Below are 15,533 nucleotides of genomic sequence, written 5' to 3' on the forward strand. Positions count from 1 at the left end.
TTTTTGATAGTGCACTTAGGCTTGAGCTTTCCTGTACTAAGTTTCAAATAAAGTCAGTTCCTTTGGGGAGAATCTCACGTCTCTTTTTTTTCTATGGGCTGTCTCTCCCTGGGCAAAGTCTCTCAGCTACTGCTTTGAGTACTAGCTGCTGTAGCTTCTGGTCTTCTTGGCTTGTTCGTCCCAGCACTGGATCTCTGCCCTGCAGGCAAGTTGGAATAAGGGCAACTCGGGCCCCGGCATCCTTGGACCATCACACCAGGGACAGAGCCTCCATCCTATGAGTAGGGGTTGCATGGGGGAAGGAAACCCCCTACTTCTCTGCCACACTCACCAGAAATTTAGCCTCTTCAACTTGGAGCTGGAGGGGATAAAAAATGCTGGCAGCCTGTCCCTCATGGTGAGATACTGTAAGGTTTGATAAGGAGCTGAAGGGAAAGGGAGCCCTGTCTTCTTGGCCACACCAACCTGGGTCAGAATTTCCTTTAAAATGAGCTGGGGGAAGGTGGGAGGGAGGGAATTCAGTTCAGTTCAGTCTCTCAGTCGTGTCCAACTCTTTGTGACCCCTTGGACTGCAGCACGCCAGGCTTCCCTGTCCATCACCAACTCTTGGAGCTTACTCAAACTCATGTCCGTTGGGTCGGTGATGCCATCCAACCATCTCATCATCCTCTGTTGTCCCCTTCTGCTCCCACCTTCAGTCTTGCCCAGCATCAGGGTCTTTTCCATTGAGTCAGCTCTTCGCATCAGGTGGCCAAAGTACTGGAGTTTCAGCTTCAGCATCAGTCCTTCCAATGAATACTCAGGACTGATTTCCTTTAGGATGGACTGGTTGGATCTCCTTGCTGTCCAAGGGACTCTCAAGAGTCTTCTCCAACACCACAGTTCAAAAGCATCATTCTTCGGTGCTCAGCTTTCTTTATAGTCCAACTCTCACATCCATACGTGACTACTGGAAAAACCATAGCCTTGACTAGACAGACCTTTGTTGGTAAAGTAATGTCTCTGCTTTTTAATATGCTGTCTAGGTTGGTCTTAACTTTTCTCCCAAGGAGCAAGCATCTTTGAATTTCATGACTGCAGTCACCATCTGCTGTGATTTTGGAAAGTGAAAGTGAAAGTGAAGTCGCTCAGTCGTGACCGACTCTTCGACCCCATGAACTGTAGCCTATCAGGCTTCTCCGTCCATGGGATTTTCCAGGCAAGAGTACTGGAGTGGGTTGCCATTTCCTTCTCCAGGGGATCTTCCCAACCCAGGGATCGAACCTGGGTCTCCTGTATTCCAGGCAGATGCTTTTACCCTCTGAGCCACCAGGGAAGCCCTGCCTCCCCCAAAATAGTCTGTCACTGTTTCCATTGTTTCATCTATTTGCCATGAAGGGATGGGACCAGATGCCATGATCTTGGTTTTCTGAATGTTGAGTTTTAAGCCAACTTTTTCACTCTCTTTCACTTTCATCAAGAGGCTCTTTAGTTCTTCTTTGCTTTCTGCCATAAGGGTGGTGTCATCTGCATATCTGAGGTTATTGATATTTCTCCTGGAAATCTTGATTCCAGCTTGTGCTTCATCCAGTGCAACATTTCTCATGGTGTACTCTGCATATAAGTTAAGTAAGCAGGGTGACAGTATACAGCCTTGATATACTCCTTTCCTGATTTGGAACCAGTCTGTTGTTTCATGTCCAGTTCTAACTGTTGCTTTTTGACCTACATACAGATTTCTCAGGAGACAGGTCAGGTGGTCTGATATTCCCATCTCTTTAAGAATTTTCCACGATTTGTAGTGATCCACACAGTCAAAGGCTTTGGCGTAGTCAATAAAGCAGAAGTAGATGTTTTTCTGGAACTCTCCCACTTTTTCGATGATCCAGTGGATGTTGGCAATTTGATCTGTGGTTTCTCTGCCTTTTCTAAATCCACCTTGAACATCTGGAAGTTCATGGTTCATGTACTGTTGAAGCCTGGCTTGGAGAATTTTGAGCATTACTTTGCTAACGTGTGAGATGAGTGTAATTGTGCAATAGTTTGAGGGAATTAGTTAGGCCCAAATGCCGCAGACTCTTCCTAGTTTTATCAACTTTTAGTGGATTTTCTTGAATAAATGTTTCTTCATTGTCTGTGTGCCATTAGGACAATTTCCAGAAAGTAAGTTTTTTAAAAAATAATTTTCATCAATTTTGCTTGTTATTCTGGGGAATGGGCATATAAGAGCTCCTCACAACATCATCTCAGAGGGTTTGATCGCCCCTAGCATTTCCTCTAAAGCTTTTTGGTTAGTCTGTTGTTTGCCCTAACAGCTACCTACTACCTTAGGTGGCTGCAAAGTTAAAACACTTGCCTTTAAGTGTTTTTGACAAATGTCCTCTGAGAAGAGGATTTTTTACACTGAGCAAACTCCGAGTGAGGTCGAATACAGATAGCCGTGTAAGTTGAGTCTCCCAAGGAACCACAAGACGATGCCAATGATGACAATTCTTTGGAAATAAAACTTGGAAAGAACTTTGATAAATCAAATGGAAAAGAATATTAAAAAGAATACATATATATATATATATATATATATAAAACGGAGTCACTCTGCTGTATAGCAGTAAACGACATTGTAATTCAACTGTTACTTCAATTAAAATAAATTAAAAACTTGGCAAGACCTCCAGCTCCATTCTGTTCCTTCCAGTGTCTGCCAGGTTGCACTGGAAATGTGAGTTACTTTACAAGGTAGCAACAGAGCTGGAGGATAGGGGACAGAACTTGAGCGAATTAAAATGTCACAGAGCTCACTGTTTCCACCAAGATTCTGCCATTTTTCTTGAATCAGCATTCTTCAAGTTGCTGTTAACCTTCGGTTCATTTACAGAGTTTTTAAAAAGTTGATTCTGACAATTCTTGCTGGGTTCTTTATTGCTTTTATGTAGGAGTGAATTTTCATAGGTCCTTTTTCTGACATCACCAAAATAAACATTTAATTAGATTAACATTCAAACTACTACAGAGCCACCAAATTCCTGAACTTGTGCCCAGGTTCCTTTCTGTGATCTGCAGGGGTGTCCTGAAACACTGTGCTTCTTCCTTGAAATCAAAGTAGAAAGCAATTCAATTGCTAAAGGGTCCCCCTGTCTCACAGTGTGGTAACCCTATCATAACCCTATGAAAAAGGGAAATGAGCTTTGTTTAACATGAGTAGTTCTCACTATCCCCACTACTTGGTGCTCACAAATTCGCTGAAGAATATAGAATCTAGAACCTGGTCCAGGAGATTAGTACCAAAGTCACTGGTGAATAATTTTGAAAATCACTTTTTAAAACTTCTTGAAAGTGTTTGCCTATCTCCAGTACTTTTCTTATTTCCTAAAATTTTTCAAGGTTTGTCTACAGTGGTTCACAAACCATATCTCCAGTATCTTTAAGCATCCTGAGGATGGCCTGCATGCAAATCTGGGGTCTTGAACATTTTAATTGAGTTAGTGTTCTCTTATCATTATTCTTTACTTTGGGGGCTTCAGTTTCCTCTGAACCACCACCTTAAACCATTTAAAAATCTTAAGCACCATTTTCTTTATAGAAGGCATACCGAATGAAAGTTGAGAGGTTCTGCTTTCTCTTGGTCATCTGTTAATATTACAGCATCTACCCTAGCCAGTGGGCCCATCTCTTCCTTCTTCTTATTCCAGATAAAGCTTTCAAAGCCCTTTTTGTTGTCTGTAGCATGCTTCACAATCTCAGCCATTCTGACAATAATCTTAAAGGTTTATACCAGTCTTGTGTATTTATCCCTGAGTAGGTAGCTCTTCTATCTTCTCTGGTAGAATTTTCTTTACAATTTAGTTCCTTTCAATGTTCTTCCATTGCATCATCATCAGAATCCAAAAGAGATGAAGGAATGACTTTTTTTTTGTTTTTGGTTGGATATTCTTGATAGTTAAAATTATACATATTAGTTTTGTATTGGAAAGTAAAGAGAAAATTATTTAGTACATTCAATGAAATAAGTATTCATTAATTTAGCACTCAATGATTAATGTATGCATCAATTTAGCACCCAATGATTAATTTAGCATTGTAATGGTTGTAGGCAGTCTTCTTCATGTTGAGTATATTAATACATAATTATATGCTGCTATGGTCACTAGCTTTTATTTCATTTATCTATTACTCTGTAACAAACCCATCCAATATTTAGTGGTATAAAACATTTTTTCAAAAAATGCTCATTGATTCTGTGGGTCAGTAATTTGGAAAAGCCATATACTATACTCTGTTTCCGGAGAAGGCAATGGCACCCCACTCCAGTACTCTTGCCTGGGAAACCCCATGGACGGAGGAGCCTGGTAGGCTACAGCCCATGGGGTCGCGAAGAGTCAGACACTACTGAGCGACTTCACTTTCACTTTTCACTTTCATGCACTGGAGAAGGAAATGGCAACCCACTCCAATATTCTTGCCTGGAGAATCCCAGGGACGAAGGAGCCTGGTGGGCTGCCGTCTATGGGGTCGCACAGAGTCGGACACAACTAAAGCGACTTAGCAGCAGCAGCAGCATACTCTGTTTCATGATGTCTGAGTCTCAGCTTGGATGACCTGAATAGCTGGGGATGACTATAATGACTGGGATTGGAACAGCTGGGACTGGGGGATCCACTTCTGTGATGGCTTCTTTTCTTTCTTTCTTTCTTTTTTTTAAAATTTTTTGTCTCACTTCAAGACGTGTGGGGTCTTGATGTCCTGACCAGAGGTGGAACCCACGCTCCCTGAACTGGAAGTTCATTCTTAATGACTGGACTGCTAGGAAGTCCCCAAGATGGCTTCTTTACTCACATGACTGTGGCCTGGGCTGGGCTGGCTGAAGGACAGGCTCTACCACAGTGCCTATGGGTGTCCTTACCAGCATGACTGAAGCAGGGTAACTGGACTTCTTATCTGGAAGCTCCAAACTCCAGAAACAAGTATTCCACTGAGCAAAGTGAAAACTGCGTGACCTTCAATGGCCCATCTTTGGAAGTCACCTAGCATCACTTTCACCACACTATTTGTTGAAGCAGTCACAGCCAGCTCTGATTAAGGAAAGAGAACAAGACCTCCACCTTTTTTTTTTTTTGCCTCGTTGCATGACTTGTGGGATCTCAGTTCCCTGACCAGGGATTGAACCTGGGCCATGGCAGTGAAAGCCTGGAATCCTAACCACCAGGCCACAGGGAACTTCCCTCAAACCCACCTCTTGATGGGAGGAAAGTCAGAGAGTTTATGGCTCAGAAGAACTGTTCCACCACCCACAGAATTGTAAGCTCAAGAGAACAGATATTGCTTTAAGCCATTAAAAAAGCACTTGGGGGCCATATTTTAAAACTGCCTAGGTTTTACAAATAATTATTTATAAAGGTGAAATGTATGTCCCTGGATGGAAGGTTAGCCAATAAGTGACCAGAAATATTTTTCAACTAATTTCTTCTTTTGATTACTTAAAACATCTTTTGGTAAAAAAAAAAAAAAAAAAATATATATATATATATATACACACACACATACACACACACGCATCTTATAAAAATGCAGGCATACAGAAAGTGGGAGAATTCTCTTCCATCTCAATTAGGTTTGTTTGTGTGTTTTCCAAAGTTACATATGCACATGTTTAGGAATTCTATGAGGCTTATTATGAAAAATGGGTTCCCTTGTCGAACATATTATGTTCCCCAGAGGCGCTAGACTCAACCCCTTTAGCTGGTTCTTTTCTCCGTGTATCTAAATAGAATAAATCTAAGTAGCCCCTGTTACTGATGCTTGAGTTTTTGCTTTTAGGCATTATCTACTATTATTTTGGAAGTTGGGGTTTTAATTCTTTCATCTTTCGTATACTTCCCGCCTTCATTCCCCCCATGTTACTGTATCACACACAATTTAGTTACATCAATATTCAGAGTTTACATCACTGTAACTATGTAAGTGCTAGCCACAGTTGAACCCTGTAGTTACTATGACTACTTTGCTTTTCCTGTACTTCTTGCTCCTCCCTCTCCCCCGCAACTGAGTTAATAATTGTGTCCTCTTTTTGTTGTTTTATTTCTGTTATATGTGTGTGCTCAGTCACTTCAGTCGTGTCCGACTCTGTGCGACCGCATGCACTGTAGCCTGCCAGGCTCCTCTGTCCATGGGGATTCTCCAGGCAAGAATACTGGAGTGGATTGCCATGTCCTCCTCCAGAGGATCTTTCCCACCCAGGGATCGAACCCGTGTCTCTTATGTCTCCTGCTTTAACTCTACCTTGAGGTGTAAATATCTCATTACATTCAAACACATTAGCTTTTTTATTTTTTCTTTCTTTTCTGTTAGAAATATATTTGGCCATGCTGGGTCTTAGTTGCGGCATGAAGGATCTTTAGTTGCAGCACTTAAACCCTTAGTTGCAGCATGTGGGATCCAGTTCCCTACCCAGGGATCAAACCTGGGCCCCCTGAATTGGGAGCAGAGAGTCCCTAGCCACTCGACCACCAGGGAAGTCTCTGGTTTTGTTTTCTAAAAGAAAGGCTCTCTATAGCCTTCTGACTGGTTTCAATCTGGAATGGTTGGTTCTTCATGTCTCTCTTGTTTGGGATTCCTAGTGTCCTGGATTCCATATCTCCCTCTTTCTTGCTTTATCTGTTATTTTGGTGGGTATGTTCTCTAGTACCTTGATAACAGAAGGATACATTTTTGAGACTTTGTATGCCTAAAAATGTCTCTATTCTACTTTCATACTCAATAGCATAGGTAGAGAATTCAAGATTGGAAATGATTTGTTCTTAGTATTTTGAACACAGAAGTCCGTCTTCTGGCTTCTATTGTCAGCATTGAGAAATCCAATTCCATCTGGTTCATGATTGTTCATGATTGTTAGAAAACCTATGAAGATTATCCCTGGCTCCAGTGTTCCAAAATTCCTGGTCTGGATCTGTTTCCATTAACTGTGCCGGGCCCTATTAATTCATTCGCTAAGTATTTTCTCCTTTTATTGTAGAAATGTATATATTTTTTAAAATATATCACCTGAGTCAAGAAATAAAAGATTGACACTATTCCCAGAAGTACAATCCAAGGCTGGTCCCTCCTCTGGAATTATAATGACCACTGTGAGTGCTATGAAACCATCTTCTTGCTTGCCTTTATAGTTTTTCCTCCAATGTACAAATCTCTAAGGAATAACGATCCCATACAAAAACCACTAGAACTGATAAATGAATTCAGCAAGGTTAGCAGGATACAAAATTAACATACAGAAATCTGTTGCATTCCTTTACACTAACAATGAAATATTATGCGAATTCCCTTATCATCCAGTGGTTAGAACTCTGTGCTTCCACTGCAGGGTACCCAGGTTTGATCCTTGGTAAGGAAACTAAGACCCCACAAGGTGTGCAATACAGTCAATCAATCAATTTTAAGTTAAAAAAATGAAATATCAGAAAGGCAAAGCAAAAAACAGTCCCTTTTAAAACACATCCAAGGGCTTCCCTGGTGGTCCAGTGGTTAAGAATCCACCTTGCAATGCAGGGACACCAGTTCAGTCCCTGGCATGGGGAGATCCCACCTGCCACGGGGCAGCTAAGCCCGTGCACCGTAACTACTGAAGCCCGAATACCTAGAGCCTGCACTCCACAACAAGAGAAGCCAATGAAATGAGAAGCCTGTGAACTGCAACTAGAGAGTAACCTCCACTCTCTGCAACTAGAGAAAGCCTGCTTGCAGCAACAAAGACTCAGCACAGCCAAAAATAAATGTTAAAAAAAATAAAATGCATCCAAAAACTATAAAGTACTCAGGAATAAACCGGACCAAGAAGGTGAAAGGCTGAGAACTATAAAACACTGAGGGGCTTCCCTGGCAGCTCAGTGGTAAAGAATCTGCCTGCCAGTGCAGGGGACACGGGTTCGATCCCTGATCCAGAAAGATCCCACATGATGTGGGACAGCTGAGCCCGGGTGCCATAACTACTGAGCCAGCACTCGAGAATCCAGGAGGCACAACTACTAAAGCCCACGGGCCTAGAGCCTGCACTCCACAAGAGAAACCACTGCAATGAGAAGCCCGCACAGCGAAACTAGAGAGTAGCCCCGACTCTCTGCAACAGGAGGAAGCCTGCAAGCAGCAATCAAGACCCAGCGCAGCCATAAATTATTTGATTAAATTTTAAAAACATGGATAAAAGAAACTGAAGATGAGTCAAAGAAATGGAAAGACATGCCACGCTTTCGGATTAGAAGAATTAATATTATTAAAATGGCCGTACTACCCAAAGCAATCTACAGATTTAAGGCAGCCCGTATCAAATCACCCATGACATTTTTCACAGCACTAGAACAAATAATCCTAAAATTTATATTGAACCATAAAAGACTCAGAATTGCCAAGGCAATCCTGAGGAAAAGAACAAACCTGCAGGTATAACCCTCCCAAACTTCAGACAATACTACAAACCTACAGTAATCAAAACAGCATTTGATATTGGCACAAAAACAGACATGTGGATCAATGGAACAGAATAGACAGCCAAGAAGTAAACCCATGTGTCTATGATCGATTAATCTTCAACAGAGGAGGCAAGAACATACAATGGAAAAATGACAGTCTCTTTAGCAAGTGGTGTTGGGAAAGCTGGACACCCTCAGCCACATGTGAATCAATGAAATTAGGAAACTGTCAACACACCCTCACACCAGACACAAAAATAAACTCAAAATGGCTTATAGACTTAAATATAAGACATGACATTCTGAGAAGTAAGATAATAAGATTGGATTTTCTGCCAGAAGAAAGCATTTTATCATGTCACTCAGCTTCAGAGTGTTGCAAGAAAACATTTACACATTCAATATTGATGAAGACATTTACAGATATAGATAAAATGTGATAGTTTGTACTGTTTGCTGGGTTGGTGTTAGTGATGTCATTGGATTGCAGCATCAGTGAAAAAATAGAGGTTCAGGATGTCAGGATTATACCTGAAGTTTGAGCATCGTAAGTGGATTTTAAAGAAAAGGAAGATGTCAAGGGCTCAGCAGTGCTGGAAAATTGAATATGAAGCTCATTTACCAACACATGCAGTCATTTTTAGGTTATGTGGTAGATTTAAGACAGAACTCATTTATGAAAGGAGGGGACCAGTGAGAGAAAGTGTAGAAAACTCAATACTTGTCAGTTCAGGGGTCATCATTCTCAACAGTCTGTGGAAATGAATGGTGAACATTTTGAGCATTTGCCTCTGAATATGTGCTGCGATATTACAACATAATTTTAATTTCAAGTCAAAGCACATAATTTTCTCTACTTATTCAACTCATAAACCTTTATAGGAAAAGCCAAGCTGTAACCAAGAAAAAGCACATGCCAACTCCGCCTGAACCAACAGATAGAATTAGTGATCATGTGCACTCATTTTAGCATTACTCAGCATCAGCATTATCTCTTAATCTTTGGTGTGTTCCTGGGTTTGTGCTTGGTTTTGAGGTGTTTTACAAACATTGCTAACCCTGCTATGCCTCATCAGTGTTCAAAGTCCAAGTTAGAAAGTGTGGTTTTCTAAACAGGTCATAAAAAAATGGTGAATGGTCTTGCAAATATGGGATGAATTTTTCCCCAAGAGAAATAAGATTGGATAAATAAATTGGAATTTGGAATAAATAAATAAATAATTTGGAATAAATTATTCCAAAATAATTTCTTTAAAGAACAAAGATCCAATTATGCAACCTGCAAAAATGTGTCATTGACATTAATTATCAAGAGAAGAGGGAGACTGCCCTGGTGGCACAGTGGGTGAGAATCTGCCTGCCAAAGTAGGGGGCACAGGTTCGATCCCTGGTCTGGAAGATTCCACATGCTGCAGAGTAACTAAGCCTGTGTACCATGACTACTGAGTCCGTCCATGCTCTAGAGCCCTCAAGCCGCAACTGCTGAGCCCATATGCTGCAACTGCTGAAGCCCACGTGCCTAGAGCCCATGCCCCACAAGAGAAGCTGCTGCAATAAGTCCATGCACTGCAATGAAGAGTAGGCCCTTCACCCATTTGCTGCAACTAGAGATCATCTGTGCAAAGCAACAAAGACCCAGAACAGCCCTAAATAAATAAATACCATTATTTTTTAAAAAGCGACCCAAGGCAGAGACCATTTTTTAAAAAAGGGAGAGTAAAGGAAAAGTGGGGACTTCCCTGGTGGTCCAGTGGCTAAGACTCTGCACTCCCAAGGCAGAGGGCCTGGGTTCGATTCCTGGTCAGGGAACTAGATCCCACATACCATAACTAAAGATCCAGCACACCACAACTAAAGAGTGAAGATACCATGTGCTGCAACTAAGACCCAGCACAGCCAAATAAATAAAATAGATATTTTTTAAAAAGAGAGGAGGAAAACTGATTGGCAGGTGCCTCTGATACCTATTAGTTTGATATTCACTAGTAAAACTTGGGCAAAGCTTAGTGAAGGTACTGTGTGGAAACTTTAGTCACCTGACTCCGGGTGTTTCATATATCAAGGCCCTTCCAACATAGCCACCATCCAAGTGAGTAACCAGGTGGTTATGGGTAGCTGTGAGGTTTTCCCACTGACACCAAGGTATTTAGGAAGGAGATTTTCTTCTGCTGAGAATGTCAACAGTAGTGCCTATAAAATGTTACCTGCAAGGAAGATTGAGGAGCTTGTTCTAAAGTTTGAGGACTGATACAGTACTGTTTCATAGAAATAATCTAATCTAGGATACACAGCCTAACTCCCACTTGCTTCCTTACAGATGATTGAACATATGAACAGCCCTCATCATCTAACCTACTTGTTGATTAATAAACTTCTTTATTAGTTGCCAAAACTTTTTCTTCCAAATGGGACATGTAAACCGTATTTATGGGGCATCCACTGTGTAGAGGGTACTGGGGAAACAGAGATAAATAAGATTTGATCCTTCCTTTAAAGAAGTTTTAACATTAATGGGGATCCATGAACATAAATGTTTCATTGTAATACTTATAAGTGGAATTATATGCTATATTATTATTATTATGGACTTCCTTGGTGATCCCCCCCTGGAGGGGGATCATGGCAAGGACATGGCAACCCACTCCAGTATTCTTGCCTGGAGAATCCCATGGACAGAGGAGCCTGGCAGGGTGCAGTCCATAGGGTCGCAAAGAGTCGGACACGACTGAAGCGACTTAGCATGCACACATTATTATTATATTGTATTATAATGAAGAAACCATTCAGCAGGTGCTATGGAACCCAGACCAGAGAGTCTTCCTGGAACAGAAATCCATTAAACTAAATCCTCAGTTCAGTCCAAAAGAATGAGAAAGTCATACTAAGGAGAGGAAGGGAGGTGAGAAGTATCAGGGTACCTGTAGATGGGTGAAGAGCCTACAGCCAATGAGCGAGTCCAGGGTCAGGTCATGCGGGCCACATGTGCTACATTAAGGAGTTTAGACTCTATTTAGTTCTAGGCAACAAAAAGTCACTAAAAGGTCTGAAGAGGGCTCTGACATCTGATTTATAATTTTAGTATTGTATTCGTTTTCTATTGCTACTCTAACAAATGACTACAAACATAGAGACTTAAGACAACACATCTATGGTCTCTCAGTTCTGTGGTACACAAGTCCACGTTGGCCCAGTTGGTTTCTCCATTCTGGAATTTTCTGAGCAGAAGTCAGGGTGTTGGCTGGTTACCTGGCTGCTTTACCTGGGGGATGTCCTGCGCTCCTAGAGGCCTCACTCCTGCGCTTGCGCACAGCTGGGTCATCCCAAAGCTAGTACGGGCTGGGAATTTCTGTGTTCTGCCATATCGCTCTTGCTTCCAGATGGAGAAAGTTCTTTGCTTTTAAAGAATCAAGTGATTCGATTGGGCTCACCTGCATAATCCAGGCTAATCTCCCTGTTTTAAGGTCTGTAACCTTAATTATGGATTTCCCCAATGACTCAGCGATAAACAATCCACTTGCAATGCTGGAGACACAGGAGATGCAAGTTCTTTCCTTGGGTTTGAAGATACCCTGGAGGAAGAAATGGCAACACGGTCCAGTATTCTTGCCTGGAAAATCCCATGGACAGAGGAGCCTGGCGGCTACTGTCCAAAAGGGTGTCAAAGGGTCTGAGGTGACTAAGCACAGCACAAACTTAATTACACTAATAAAATCCTTTTATCTGGGTCAGGGAGCATAGATTCCAGGAATTAGGTGTGGACATCCTCAAAGGGCCGTTCTTCTGCCTGTCTGGTTGTCTAGGTAGCTGCTAAGGGCACAGAGCTCTGCTCACAGCCATGCTGTGTCCCCATCTGGTGATTTTCCTCCCATCTTCCTGGCTGCTTAAAACACAAAACAGCAACAAAATGAAAACACACAAATCACCCCAACTATATTGAGGTATAATTTACATTCACCCATTTTATGTGCACAATTGAATGACTTTCGTAAATTTCCAGAATTGTGCAACCATTACCACAATCTGGTTTTAGAATCACCCCCAAAAGCTTTCTCAGGTCCGTTTGCCGCCCATTGGCTGTTTCATCTTATTTTTTTTTTTTCTAGACTCATCTGTCTTTGAATGCTTATGTTGCCCAGGATTTTCTTTGGCTCGCTGAGAAATAGCCACATTTAAGATATTCTTTACCAGGTGTGAAAATTACATTTCCCATTCAACATTTCTCTTTTGAAAACATATCAAATTGTTGACCTTGTTTACCTCAGGGCAATGGGAATGGAGGGTTCGTGGTGAAATGACTTTTTTTTTAATGTATCTTTTGGAATTTAATATACAATTAGCGTGTATTACTCTTGAGATTAAAATTCTGGTGGCTCAGATGGTAAAGAACGTGCAATACAGGAGACCCAGGTTCTATCCCTGGGTCAGGAAGATGCCCTGGAGAAGGGAATGGCAACCCACTCTAGTATTCTTGCCTGGAGAATTCCATGGTCAAAGGAGCCTGGCGGGCCCCTATAGTCCATGGGGTCTGAAAGAGTCAGACACAACTGAGTGACTAACACACTCTTGAGATTAAAATTCTCAATGGTGAAAACATTAAAAATGTAATTATTTACTATTCTGTGGCTGAAGCTTAAAAGAGATGCTTCAAATGCCAACGAGCAGGAGTACCATCTGGATATTTTGTGAAAGACCCTTCAGACTCAGATGCCAAGGCCCTTCTCAGACTCTTTCAGTCATCATCCTGACCCTGAGAGGGAGTTGAACTGATGTTAGCCCACACCTAAGTCATCAGAGGGTCGAGCCCACATCCAAGTCATCAGAGGGTCGAGTCTAGACTCAGGGAACATACTCTGTTTTCTTAGTTGAGTCTTTGAAATAGACACTTCAAGAGAAAACCAGTTTGAGGAATGTTGACAAGGCCAATACAAAATATTGCTATGTAGTATTAATAGTTGTATTAAAAAAGTTCCAAGATATGTTTATGTCTAGAAACTGTCGTACTGTCTTTGTTGTTTTAATTTAAGCTCATGTTTTTACTTCTGCAGAAGGAAGATAGAAAAATGTAGTGATGATCTCAAAAAAAAAAATTCTCTCCCTGATGGCTCAGAGGGTAAGAGTCTGCCTGCAATATGGGAGACTCGAGTTCAATCCCTGGGTCGGGACGATCCCCTGGAGAAGGAAATGGCAACCTTCTCCAGTATTCTTGCCTGGAGAATCCCATGGATGGAGGAGCCTGGTAGGCTATAGTCCATGGGGTCGCAAAGAGTCGGACACAACTGAGTGACTTCACTTTCTTTCACTTTTCTCAAAAATTAAAAGCTGTACCAGCTTTTTACAGTTTGAAGGAATAAAAGAGAAACTTTGGGAAATCTCACAATTTTCATTGTAAATCAGGTTCACCTGGAGTGATGAAGGAGTTAAAATTAATGAAATATTAAACTCCTACACTGATTGCTAATTTCTCATAATTATTAAAATATATTTAATAATTCTGATTTAGAAACTTTTATTTTATTTATTGGCCATGCTCTGTGGCTTCTGGAACCTTAGTTCCCCAACCAGGGATCACACCCAGGGCCTTGGCTGTGAAAGTGCAGAGTCCTAACCACTGGGGTACCAGGGAATTCCCAAAAAAAAGGTTTATATTTTAGATGCATAATAAGATAAGTTGATAGCAAGAGAGCTCTTATCTCTTTTCATTGAATGGTAGAAAAATACGGCATTTAATACCTTAAAATTAGAGTATGGCCACATGTAATCTTTTTTTAAAAAACAGCATATTGAAATATAATATATATTATATAAAGTTTACCTGAGTATACAGTTCACTGGTTTTGGTCCTTAGCATAGTCACAAATTTGTGTATCAGTCATCACTTATCTAATACCAGAATGTTTTCATCTAAAAGAAAAAACCCCGAACTCATTAGCAGCCACTTGCTATCCTCTGCTCCTGACAAACACTAATCCAATTTTTGTCTCTCTGGATTTGCCTTTTCTGGACAGGCCACAGGTTAGGTTTTTGCTTAACCTGATTAGTTAACTTCTGGATTCTGGTTTGATTTTTATATAGATAGCTTTTCTTATCAGCAAAATGAAAGAGATTTAAAACATAGGACCTGACTCTCCAGAAGTTATTTTTGTTGATTTATGTTAGCGTCCATTTAATTAAGAGATTTCCGATTTCTTATGAGATACCTTGGGGACATCAGTACTAACTACATAAATAAAAAGGATTATAAAGGAAAACTGTGAACAATTATATACCAATAAATTAGATAATGTAGATGGAATGGACAAAGTCCTAGAAAGACAAAAGCTACCATCAAGAAAGTGAAAAACAACTCAGAATAAAATATTTGTAGATCATACATCTTACATGGGAATCATATCCAAAATATGTAAAGAACTCTTACAATTCTGTATTAAAAATACAACTCAACCGAAAGTAGATAAAAGATCTGAATGGACATTCCTCCAAGGAAAATATATAAATGGCCAATGAGCATGTGGAAAGATAAAAAATTCGTCATCAGGAAAATGCAAATAAAAAGAACAATGAGATTCCATTTTGCATCCGGTAGGGTGGCTATAATAAAACAGATAATCATCAGAAGTTTTGGAAGGAAGTAATCACAGGTGTGTCTTTTTTTTATGAGCAAGGAAGTCTTTACTTGACACACTCGCTAATGACTTCTGGTCTCATTGGCCAGTTTATGGCAAATCTCCATCTTTGAACCAGTTACTGGCACAGGAATAGCATTTCCCTGATTGAGTTAGGCTAGTCATTTGGAGTCAAATGGAGGTTAGGTAGGCAACAATCATATCATCACTACAGACTTCCAAAGGAAATTCTAGTTCCTATTATAGAGCAGAGAGGATAGACAACAATCAGGCAGAAACAATAGGTATCTCCTGTACCATCAGAAACAGCTGGAATATAGTGAGAAAAATCACCAGCTTGGATACTGGACTCTGTCACTACCTTATTGGGTGATTCTAGAGACTATTTCACTCTTAGGTCCTCAGTTTCTTCAAATAAAATGGTTCCTTCCAGCTTTGAAATACTGTGATTAGTATATATACTGCCTTCTAG

At 40.8% G+C, this 15,533-nt stretch overlaps 1 non-coding gene across 1 annotated transcript; it reads left to right on the plus strand.

Moving 5' to 3' along the window:
* The first annotated feature begins 10,174 nt into the window (after positions 1 to 10,174).
* TRNAG-CCC (transfer RNA glycine (anticodon CCC)) lies at positions 10,175 to 10,247 on the plus strand. The gene has a single exon. It is a non-coding gene; the product is annotated as a tRNA-Gly (tRNA).
* Positions 10,248 to 15,533: the final 5,286 nt, after the last annotated feature.

The sequence above is a fragment of the Giraffa tippelskirchi genome, chromosome 13 (assembly GCF_054371585.1).
Source record: "Giraffa tippelskirchi isolate mGirTip1 chromosome 13, T2T-mGirTip1v1.2.pri, whole genome shotgun sequence".
NCBI classification, from domain to species: domain Eukaryota; kingdom Metazoa; phylum Chordata; class Mammalia; order Artiodactyla; family Giraffidae; genus Giraffa; species Giraffa tippelskirchi.